Source organism: Anguilla anguilla, chromosome 3, assembly GCF_013347855.1.
Source record: "Anguilla anguilla isolate fAngAng1 chromosome 3, fAngAng1.pri, whole genome shotgun sequence".
NCBI lineage: Eukaryota > Metazoa > Chordata > Actinopteri > Anguilliformes > Anguillidae > Anguilla > Anguilla anguilla.
The window spans coordinates 33,367,892-33,380,038 of record NC_049203.1 but is presented as its reverse complement, the minus strand read 5'-3'; the positions used below and the strand labels follow the sequence as shown (position 1 = coordinate 33,380,038).

The 12,147-nt window shown below is 41.4% G+C and overlaps 1 long non-coding RNA gene across 5 annotated transcripts in view; it reads left to right on the top strand.

Annotated features, from left to right (window-relative positions):
- Nucleotides 1-12,147, top strand: part of LOC118224165 — a 69,569-nt gene that overhangs the window by 42,215 nt on the left and 15,207 nt on the right. For 4 of the 5 annotated variants that reach the window (XR_004764584.1, XR_004764585.1, XR_004764587.1 and 1 more), the window contains 2 exons: nucleotides 1,714-1,794; nucleotides 2,145-2,228. This is a non-coding gene — a long non-coding RNA (uncharacterized LOC118224165). The remainder of the gene's footprint in view (nucleotides 1-1,713; nucleotides 1,795-2,144; nucleotides 2,229-12,147) is intronic. The other variant, XR_004764586.1, reaches the window with a different exon arrangement.

Sequence of the window (12,147 nt, the reverse complement as noted above, 5' to 3'; positions counted from 1 at the left end):
CTGTTACCACCTAACATTTTATATTGGTTGTCAAACATTATAAATTTGAACCTTTCCTCTGAAATTTATAAGATTTTTAATCAGGCACTTTTTAACCTACCTTGTACTGTTTCCAAATATTACTGGGGGATTTAAACTGCTATACCTATCAGTCTAAGTTGTTCCAGTTGGAATTTCACATACATATTTAGCACCAATGTAATTCTCATGGCACTGGTATCTCCAAGGGTGTAGGTTTGATTCCTCCATTGGGGAGATTGCTTGTACCCTTGACCATGATATATTGCCTGTTCCAAATCTGCTTGTCTTTTTTGTTTCTTATTGCAGTATGCTTGTTGTGGAAGTCCAAAAAAACTCTGTCAGTCATAAATTTTGGTTTATTATGACAACACATGTCAGGGTCCATGTCTGCAAGATGTGTGCTCAGATGAAATTTAGCAATGGCTAAAAGGACCAACATCCACTGAAAGCTTCCCCCCTCTGTGGCAGGAGAATGTGTTTGACCCCTGCAGGACCTGCAGGCCTTTTATTAACACCTGCCCGCTGGAGGAGAGCCTCCAAACCCCCCCGCTGCCCCGCCACACGGGTCTCCTGTGCTGGCCAGGAGCTGATGAGGGGAACCTGGAAAGGGTTCAACCCGTGTCACTTGCCGTTTGCCGTTTCCATTTCACAGATGATTAATCTTTCTGTGAAGATTCGGGCTGTGAAGATTCAGGGCTCTTCCTGCGCCCTTGTCTGCTCCCGGCTGCCTAAAAGGCCTTTAGAATTCCTGCAGAGAGAGATGCGCCAAGGGAGAGCGCACCCAGCTGGGGGGTCAGTGGCTGAAAGCTCCCTCCGCCATTGTGCAATTGAGGCTTTGCCAGCCTTTTCTCCCTCTCCTGTATTAACGAGGGTGCGATTGTGAACTGGCGACAGGGATTGGGGAGGGAGAGGAGGTTGAGGGAGACTGTCGGTGTGGGATGGAGGGGTGGATGGCCAGAGGTTCTTCACGAAGGAGGAGGTGGAGCGCTGATGGGGTGGGGGGGGGGGGGGGGGAGAGAACACATCATGCCTTTTTCTGGCTGAGCCTGGATGGGTGAAATTTCTTTATTAGAAATTTTATAACTCCTGCCCTTCCCCATCCCCCCTCCACCATGAATACCTTAATGGTATGACAATGCTGCCTGTGGTCTTAACCCACAACAGCTGAAATAATGAACACAGCACACAGTGTTGCGAAAGCCCAATATTTTCTCCTGGGGTTGCAGGACTTAATTACTATCTGGCTTCTGCAAATTAAACATCTTGTTTTGCTGGATAGATAGAAAGGAGAAAGGTTGAGAGAAGGATAGAGAGAAAGGTAGAAAAAGCTAGTTGGTGGTTTGAGTGAACTTCCCCTCATTAATCTGCAAATTTCTTAGCTCCTTGGCACTGTTTTTATTAAGACTGCCCTAATGAATCCACACTGTTTATGACGGTCGTTTAGAATCATGTTCCCCTGAAAGACCTTCACTTCTGATTTTTAAAGAAAGGCAGGGGGGGAGAGAAGGTCCTTTGTGCAAGCTGTCCTTGTCAAAATTCTGCCTCTCCCATCTGAATATGAGCCTGCATTGTTCATTTTGGCGTCAGGATGCCACGCATTTAGGAAATAATTACCCAGCATCCTGCTGGGTTTATATTATTTTTTCAACTCCTCTAATGACTTCTTTTCCATTCCCTTTTAATCCCGAACAGGGCATAATGTGCAAAATCGAGAACTGGGTAGCGGATAAAAGGAAACATGTCCACTGCTGTCACGACTGGAACGACAAGGAGGTAGGGCTTTGATGTCACACTCAGATTTATTAATGAGCCTTATCATTTGGGCTGAAAGTCTGACTCCTGATTTTTTAAAATGTTCTCTTATGCAAATCATCATTTTAAGTGCATGTTGCTCTCATTTTGCAGTATTCCCATATTAGTTTTTTTTAACAAACTAATGACATCTGTCCCGACTGATACAGATCTGAAAGCTTTATAGATGCGCCCTGCAGTGCGAAGCCTGGATCTTAATTTGATGTAGTCTTGCTCCGTTCTTTCGCCTACAAAGTAAATTTTGTAAAGATTGTCTCTTTAATGCTGTTTTTCTAAAGTGTTGTCTTCTGTTTATTTGTCCCTTTCTTCAGATTGTCATGTTGTACAAATATTTGACATCAAAATGTTTTGCTTCACCAGCCTCTAAGAGACTACCTCAGAAAGAACACTGAATGGTGAGTGTATTGTGACCAGATTAATATCAGCATATCAAATTCTTTTCACATCCAAGCCTGGAAAATGGAATTTGCGTACCATTCAGAATTTGTTGTGAAATTGAGTTTGCACACTCTTGTGCTGGGACAGTGAGTACTGACACCCACAAGTTGGCTGCTACGCTGGTACTGTGTAGTGTTTTAGTGCGTAATGCTCTTTTTCTTGCCTCACTGTGGAAGGCAGTATCTTGGCCACAGCACAGTGGAGAGAGGCCTGCTGACGCGGGTTTAATGAGCCCACAGACAAATCAAAGTTAGGCTCCATTCAGCAGGACCTGCCCGGGGGTGGCACCCAACCTGCTCAGACACAAAACAACACCAGCCCCCAATCCCTGCACTTCATTAAGCACTTAGGAGCACATGGTTTCCATTTTCCATTAAAAATTTCTCATTTCCATATGATATCAAAGAGGGAAAAGGCTTTAAACTGAAAAAATAAACATTCATAGTCTGAAAGCCAAAGAAATAATTAATGTCACATGGGCTAGACCAATAAATCATAAGTGAGCCCTTTGAATGTCATGTTGTTGAGCATTGTCTCTCTCTAATGTTTCTCTCCTGCATTTGAGGATCTTTCACAGTGTTCCCAAACATCTTTGCAGGGGTTTAACAAATATTCATGAAACATGTACAAAATATCCCATGTGCGGTTGCTCAAATTCAGTCTGTATGACTTTTGTAATTTAACCTAAGTTTATATTACAATCTCTCAGCCCAAAAATACTTTCCACAAAGCAACTATTGACTTGTCAGGTCCTCTTTAGTCACAGTGACTGGGTGCCTGTGGCACTACAGTAACAGCTGAGACTGAGTACACATCAAGTACTAATTTCCCTCTCAGTGGTTCATCAACAGATTGGCAGGGGGTGAGCATCATGAGCTCTCAATGGTTGACACCAACCACCTACTTTAGAGAGATTGTTTAAGGAAGCAACAGAGATATTGTATTTACTGAACAGATTCATGTTCAGATCTGTTTGTTTAACCTTTAAAATTCTGTCTGTGCCATTGCTTAGATTGAACATTTGCTGAACTGTTATGCATGTTCATAAAAGAGTGTGGCTAGAGAAAGAACATTGATCACCAGCACACCCATGTGCAAAGCTAACTGAACCTCATATTATACACTAGAATAGTCAGCACACCCATGTACAAAGCTAACTGAATCTCATATTACACACTAGAATAGTCAGCACATCCATGTGCAAAGCTAACTGAACCTCATATTACACACTAGAATAGTCAGCACAGCCATGTGCAAAGCCAACTGAACCTCATATTACGCACGAGAATAGTCAGTACACCCATGTGCAAAGCTAACTGAACCTCATATTACACACTAGAATAGTCGGCACACCCATGTGCAAAGCTAACTGAACCTCATATTACACACTAGAATAGTCAGCACACCCATGTGCAAAGCTAACTGAACCTCATATTACACACTAGAATAGTCAGCACACCCATGTGCAAAGCCAACTGAACGTCATGTTACACACTATAATAGTCATCACATCCATGTACGAAGCCAACTGAACCTCATATTACACACTAGAATAGTACTGAGAGTGGATGTAACTGAATATCTGTTCAGTTAATACCAATCTTTTATGACCATAAACAGGAGCAAAATTGCCTGAATATTTGACAGTTATAGTGTTGCCATTAATCAGTATTACCCATAAATGGCTATCATTTATAAATGACTCCTTGGTGTCTTCTTTGTGCTTGTCTCCTGTGACCTCTCAGATGACCGTTTACAGGAGAGTGGAGGCCTGAGCTCCTTATTCAGTGGCGCCCATCACACCAGAAATTGAGCCACCTCATCACCTTCATTCCATACTGTCACCCCATTTGGCGTCCTTAGCCAGTTGTCCCTGTACATTTTTGCAATTGGTGTTTGAACCTCCACCAGAGTCTGTTTTTCTGGGGCTGTCTCTTCAGCTTTCAATTTAAAGGGAACTTATTCACCTAGGACTGTTTGTTTAAAAATGTTCCCAGCCATCAAAGAAGTCTGACTCCCATTTTGACAGCTGTAGGACGAACATTTCAACCAAGGCCCCGTAAATCAAGTGATTCATGACTTGTAAACCGTCTGTCTTTAACAGGAAAGGTTTTTTTACCTGAGTGAAATGCAATAAATCTTCCACTCTTTTAATGCTCATGCCAGTGTCCTGAGGGCTCTGTGTGGAACAATGCAGACATCAAAGCCCTGCGTGTTTGACATGCGCTGAGTCACTTCCCCTGTCCAGAGAGCAGCACACACCTGTATTTGGATGATTACAGGTAGATCTGGCCGCCTCTAATTGTACAATAAATGCAGCTTCCAGGCCCCTAACGGCAGGCCGTCTGCAGCTATGACGCCAGGCCGCCATTTGAACATCTCCAGGGTTCCCTCTGTGTTCCTCTAGGCTAGCAGGAGCAATGGCACGCTCAAAGACTCATTCAAAGCAAACAGCAAGTCCAACTGCAAAATGTGATTTTCATTTTAATGCAAGGAGACAATTGTTTTAGTCTTTGCTAGTTACCTACAGCAGTGATGCAGAAAGGGGACATTTCATTTTGGGCAGCACAAAAGAGAAAATACATTTACAGTTAACGGCATAAATTACAGCAAATACCAAACATACATGTATGTTTGTAGCCTGTTTGAACAGCTGTTTTTGGGCAGGGACAACTCCAGCTACGTTGTTAAATGGGGGAAGCGCATGCTTGAATCTTCATATGAAAATTTGTGTCATCAAACTTCAGGGTTGTTCAGCACTCTAAACCATTATGCAGAGGCACCAGTGCAGTGTGTTGGGTAATAAAGTGGACTTGCTCTTCTGAGGCTGCGGGTCAAATTCTTTTTTTTCACCCTGCCATTGCACCTTTCAGTTAGACTGTTGACCTGAATTGCTTCAACAGTTACCCAAAAAATGTATTATATGTAAAATAATAATAATAATAATAATAATAATAATAATTTGTCTTGCCCTAGAAAGGACATTTGCTAAGAAGATATGTTATATCACTGAATGTAAATGTGTGGTCCTCTTTTTCAAATGAAAGCAAACTGTAGAGCTGAAGCACGACATCATTAATTCCCAGTTCACTTTTGCAGTCACTTTTATTTCCTTCAAAATTGTTATATATTTGTATTGGACAGTCCAGCCTCCATTGGAATTTTTTCACTTAATTCAGATGGAGGAAAGCAGAGAGCTTGAGATGGAGGTCGCTGTTTAGAAAATGCCATTGCTAGGAATTGAACCCAAAGCAGCATGGTTTGTATAATGGTTGAGTGCTGGATTCACTCGCACGGTCTACTCAATGGTACACCCTTGATGGTACAACAAGCATTTGTCTAATTTCCGATGGCATATGTGTATGCAGGACATGTGCATGTGTTTGTGCACTTTTGATGTCAGTTTGGGGGGGAGGGGTTGTTTTTGTAGGGGCAACCATGCCATGCTTGTTTGGCTTTAAGCATAATTTGCAGTTTAGAGATCAAAGCTGATGCCGGCCAAGTGATGTTCCTGGGGAGACTTAAAGGGAGGGGGGAACACATCTCTCTTCCCTCTAGCTAGCCACCCCCCTCCTCCATACCACTGCTCGTAAAAACTGATTGAGGAAGTGTTTGTCATGTCTTTATGAATGGAGCAGCATTGCGTGATTGGGAACAGAATCTGCCAGGAGCATCAGCCTGTCCAGGACTTAGCCCTCCTCAAACACTCTTGTTTGTGGTACAGGTACTGTACATAGTGCATTAGAGAGCATGGAACACACTATACCTTTGTCAAGAATACTTGTCATGGCACAGATGCTGCTTTACCCCTTAAGACTGTCCTTTGCATGAATACGTCAGTCACATGTTAAAACAGGAACCATGTAACAGAAAAAATAAAAATAAAAATACATTCTTATTTCACAGTATTTGGTCCTCACTGGGACCATTTATAAATTAAAATGAATTTGATTGTAAAGTATCCCCAAGCAAAATTTCTGGTGTAGCAATAATTGAAAAACTGGGTAACAAAATTTTCTTGTCAGTGCTTAACTGACAATTTATTTGTTAATTGTAAAACCTTCATCTGTATTTTTACTGTGAAATTTTAGAAAGTTCTTTAAAGTCAGGTTGAGGCTCTTAGTAGAGCTGTTAACCTTCAATAATGCAGGAAGATTGCACAGGTGAGGTAGTCTCCTAGTAAGATTGACAGTGCCTGTCGAGAAATGGCAGTGTCATTTTGCTGGGACCTAAGTTCATGGGCATGCGTGCATGTGTATGCAGTTGCATTCAGTTATGCACATATTTGGTGTGAATATGAACAGTGTATACACAAACATTTGTGTGTGCATATTTTCGGTTGTATGTGTTATGTGTGTCATGTAGTTTAGACAAGTGATGGTATAAAGGGATGTAAATAAAGGGATGATCAGTCTTTAGCTTCCGAACATGGCCTGTAAGTGGTGCTGTGGCAGTGAGAGACAGCGCAGCACCCAGCTGGTAGGCTCCTCTTCCCTCCTGGCTCTCCCAGTCTATTGGGCAGTGCTCGCTCATCACATGCAAACGGGGAGCACAAATGAGTTCCTCCATTTCAGCTTCAACTCTCCCAACTTAAGCTTCTGATCCTGCCAGTCTGGTAGGTGGGAACCCAGTCACACCCACAGTTTCTGTGAATCCTCCGATTATTGCCTTTGGTTCTGTTTGAAGGTTGCTTGACTGCACAGAGGGGAATCTCGTGTTAGAGCTATATGGCAGTACATGTGTTGGTAGCTGTGAGGACGGAGGGAGAGTGAGAGAGACAGAGAGAGTCAGAGAGGGGGGGGGAGGGGGGAGCAGACTGACTGTGGAAAAACCGCTCTTCTGTTATTATTCCAAGAATTATTATGACAGTGACCAGGTTACAAAATTGTTGCCAGTTTGATGACTAAAGAATGCTCCAAAACCTTAGAATTTAATTGAAACTTTAGCTGGTGAAAAAAAACTTATAGGCCTTTCCAAACTTTAATATGTGTCAATAATCTTGATATAAGTTAGGGAGGGTCACTATTGCGTGACCTCAGTTAATATGAATATAATCCTTTGAAATATTTAATTATTTTGTAGTTTCTGTGACCAAAGCTGCTGCAATTCAGGTGCAGACTATTTGGCTCTTTGAAACTTGGGGCTCTTTGTTAGATGCCTTATGTTGATTTGGAAACTGACATATCAAAGTGCAGATTGTCAGACCTCTTTTATTGCTGACACATATAGCTGCCTGTGGAGCTGCCTTTGTAATTGTGATTTATTTACTTGGAAGTTAATATCCTTTTTCATGTAGTACTTCTGTTATGTCGTCCGGTGAGTGTGTGTGTGTGTGTGTGTGTGTGTGTGCGTGTGTGTGCGTGTGCGTGTGCGTGTGCGTGTGTGTGTGTGCATGTGTGTGTGCGTGTGCGCGAGTGTGTGTGTGCGTGTGCACGCGCATGTGTGTGTGGGTGCGTGTGTGTATGTAGAGGGACTATTCCTCACTCAATGAAAATATATTCACGCTGCACTACACTGACTGACCTATGTAGTTACAGCACCAGAGGCCTGGACTGGCGCAGTGAACTAAGACACCCAACTGATTGAAGGAGTGGCTAATGTGTGACAAGGCAGGACACACCCAGCTGGCAGAAACATTCCCTACTCTGGCTGTTTAAGCTGGATAAACCACCTGGGAGATTGATTACTTGCTTTAAAATAAAGTTTTGAATTAATCTGTGCTTTGAATTAAGCTAGCCTTGGTTCTCACAGCAAGGTGTTGTTTTTGGGATCATACTTTACAGCCCTCCAGCTACATCTCTTAATGAATGCTGGAGTGGAGATGTTGCACTGTAAAACACAAACAGATGGCACTAATAAAGTGCTTTTGCAGCCAACTGTTTGTTCAGGTACACTGAGGCTGAGCACTGGCCTAATGTTCCATCCGCTGGTTTGGTAGAGGACATGGTTGCCCCTTGTTTCTGGGCAGTGCTGTTCTTTCCCCATCATTATCAGTAATGAGATCCTAACTGCCCATGTCAGGGGCTTCTCACCAGGCAAGGGGACAAAGGACAGACTCATTTGTTCTCTGGCAACGAGCAGATGGTCCTCCGAATGACAAAGATATAGATAACACAACACTGTCAGTACATATGTGCTCCAACAAGGAAAATTGCACTTAGGTACAGCAGACATCAGTAAGAGGCTGACTTTGATGGTGACAGTGCATGTAAAGACATTTATGTTAAATCTCCCCAGCTATAGGGTTCTGCTTTTATTTGGCTGATAATTACTTTACATATAAACATCTTAATATATATAGGTGTAGGGCCCTCCATAATGTTTGGGTTAAAGACAAATTTTTCTTGATTTTGCTTTGTGCTCCACAATTAAATTTGAAGTCAAACAGTTAATGTGTGGTTAAAGTGCAAATTGTCAGTTTTATTAAAGGGTATTATGCATGTTAGTTTTACTATGTAGAAATTACAGCCCTTTTTACATCGCCCCCCCCCCCCACCAATTTCAGAGCACCATAATGTTTAGGACACATGGCTTTGCAGGTGTTTCCGATTAGTCAGGTGTGTTCAGTCGCTTCCATAGTGCTGGTATAAGAGAGCTTTCAGTGTCTAGTCTCTCTAAGCTTTGGTAGGGGGAGTTATGGTTTGCGCATGTATGGCTGCCACAGGTAGTGGCTCACTTGTGTTCACTGTTGATGTAACTGCTGATAGTACAGAAACATCTTATCTGCTTAAGTTCAAGCAAATGCCCCCAAACTCATTGGATGGCGCCGCAAGACAATGACCCCAAACATACTACTAAAGCAACATAGCAGTTTTCCAAAGCCAAAAACTGGAACATTCTTGATTGGCTAAGTCAGTCACTCAATCTGAATCCAGTTGAACAAGCATTCCACACACTGAAGAGAAAACTTACGGCAACTAGTCCCAGTAAAAAGCAGAAGCTGCTGCAGTACAGGCCTGGCAGAGCATCATCAGTGAACATATACTCAGCACCTGGTGATGTCTATTGGCCACAGACTTCAAGCAGCCATTGCATGAAAAGGATATGCAATATGCATCAATGTACTAAACATGACTACTCTCATTTACATAACATTAATTAACATATTTCAGTGCCCTGAAATGGGGGTGAGTGGGGGGGTGGTACCTATGAAAGTACCTATACCATAATTTCTACAGAGTGAAACCAAAATGTAAATAAAAAAATACACTTTAATTAAAACTGAGAATCTGCACTTTAACCGCATGTGAATTGTGGAGTACAGAGCGAAATTAAGAAAAAACATGTCTTTGTCCCAAACAGCTCACTATATGTATGCATGTATATATATATATATATATATATATATACACACTCACCGGCCACTTCATTAGGTACACCTGTTCAACTGCAAACTGCACCCGTTAACGCAAATATCTAATCAACCAATCACGTGGCAGCAACTCAATGCATTTAGGCGTGTAGACATGGTCAAGACGATCTGCTGAAGTTCAAACCAAGCGTCAGAATGGGGAAGAAAGGTGATTTAAGTGACTTTGAACGTGGCATGGTTGTTGGTGCCAGACGGGGTGGTTTGAGTATTTCAGAAACTGCTGATCTACTGGGATTTCCACGCACAACCATCTCTAGGGTTTACAGAGAATGGTCTGAAAAAGAGAGAATATTCAGTGAGCAGCAGTTCTCTGGGCGAAAATGCCTTGTTAATGGCAGAGGTCAGTGGAGAATGGCCAGACTGGTTCAAGCTGATAGAAAGGCAACAGTAACTCAAATAACCACTCGTTGCAACCAAGGTATGCAGAAGAGCATCTCTGAACGCACAACACATCAAACCTTGAAACAGATGGGCTACAGCAGCAGAAGACCACGTTCAAAGTCACTTAAATCACCTTTCTTCCCCATTCTGATGCTTGGTTTGAATTTCAGCAGATCATCTTGACCATGTCTACATGCCTAAATGCATTGAGTTGCTGCCACATGATCGGCTGATTAGATATTTGCATTAACGAGCAGTTGAACAGGTGTACCTAATAAAGTGGCCGGTATATATATATATTTATCTATGTTCTGTCTATGTCCCTGCAAAGTGCTATTATATTGAACAACAGTGTTATGTGTAAGCAGTTAAATTGCAATGAAGGTACAAATCCCTCTTTGCCATGGAGGTTTACATTTTGATTGGCTGTTGGAACACATCCTGACCATGCTAATGCTAATTTTAGACTGGGTGTATGCTAATGTGTGCACTCACAAAATGATGGATGGAGATAAGCCCAGTGGTCAAATTGTAACATTTTAACAAAGAGGATGGAGGTAGGTGAAAATGTCCAAGGTTGGCACAATTATTGACTTGATGAAGAACAGCAGTGATGTATGATCACTTGGGATTGTGTGACAGGTATGTTTGCAGCATGGTAGTGCATACACCATACCTATAAAGCACAGAGAAGCGCTTTTTCAGCCTTCATGTGAACGCACAAAATGTTGGTACACCTTTACAAGGTCGCACAGTAAGCCCCAAATCTCTTTTTTCATTATAATTTCCTTCTTCTTCTTCGCACGATACATCGATAAATGGATTGCCTTTGACACATATGGATGTGCACGTGATGCTATGTCAGCCAATAGAACATGGTCAAAAACTTGATGGCAGCCATTTTTCTTGTTTAGAAGGTAACTTAGATCTTTATAAATTCTGTGGTCAAAAAAATTTCTTAAATGCATTTCCTGTCATTTAAAAAAACTGCATATTATTGCTTCGTGATTCACGTAGTTAAAATGACTACCAGGTAGGCGTTAAAACAATAGACTAAATTTGTACTCTTAAACTAGAAGGATTGTGTGGCTAGCAAGAAACACATTTGCCTTGTTGCTCCAATATTTATTGGTGATGATTCACAAATGACATAAAATGGCTTGTGACAAACCTGTCTGACAGTTTATTTTCAAATAACCACATGGAATCAAAACTTAAACATCATCATGATCATCAACATCATCATCATCATTGTCATCATTATCATTATCTAGTAAGCTGAGTTAGCTCAGTTCTCTCATTACTTGAAATAGCTTCTCTAACCAGCAAGTTTAGGATTTTAGTTGATGAAGAAAGATACAGCAATACTATTGGGATTTATCCAATCGAAATCGGAAGATTGACATTGCAAACTTTATTCAGATGACAAAATGGATATGACTGGGCATTATTTTATGAAAAGCAAATGTTTTAATGGCAAATGTCCCCAAACCTCTCTTTAAATTCAGTTGTCACTTTTCCTAAAGACAATTGTGGGTGAAACAATACAGGTCTGTGCAGTTACTGTATGTTCGCACTTTCACTGTCATTCATTCATTAAGTGTATGAATGATAATGTTCAATAACTACGTTAGCTAGCTAGCTAACATTAATGTTACTGTGTCCCAGCTTGCTAGCATTAGTCTGGTTAGCTAGTTTGTGTTCATTTTATTTAGTGGAGTTTTAATATTTGCTTGGTTAATAAAGGGTCTCAATATAGTAAAGTAAGTTTTGTGATTTGAGATGGCAAGACACAAGTATAGACACCAAGGGTGAATGGCGGTGTCACTGTCATTTCACAAATGGCCAAAAAGAGACAGGCCAGACATTCGTTTTAGTGGAATGACAGTAAAGTCTTCAGATACACTCTATAATTAAAAAAAAAACATTGAGATATTGTACAAACTAATAGGAGCTGGTGTTTTATAAATAAATCTACTCCTCAGGATGACCTACCTACGCAAACTGGGCATTAGTCTGCATTCACTTTAACATTTTTCATAATACTGTCAATCACTGATAACACCAGCCATTATTTAAGTTTAAAGTAATTCTTGATAATGTAAGGTAGCGATTTAAATTTA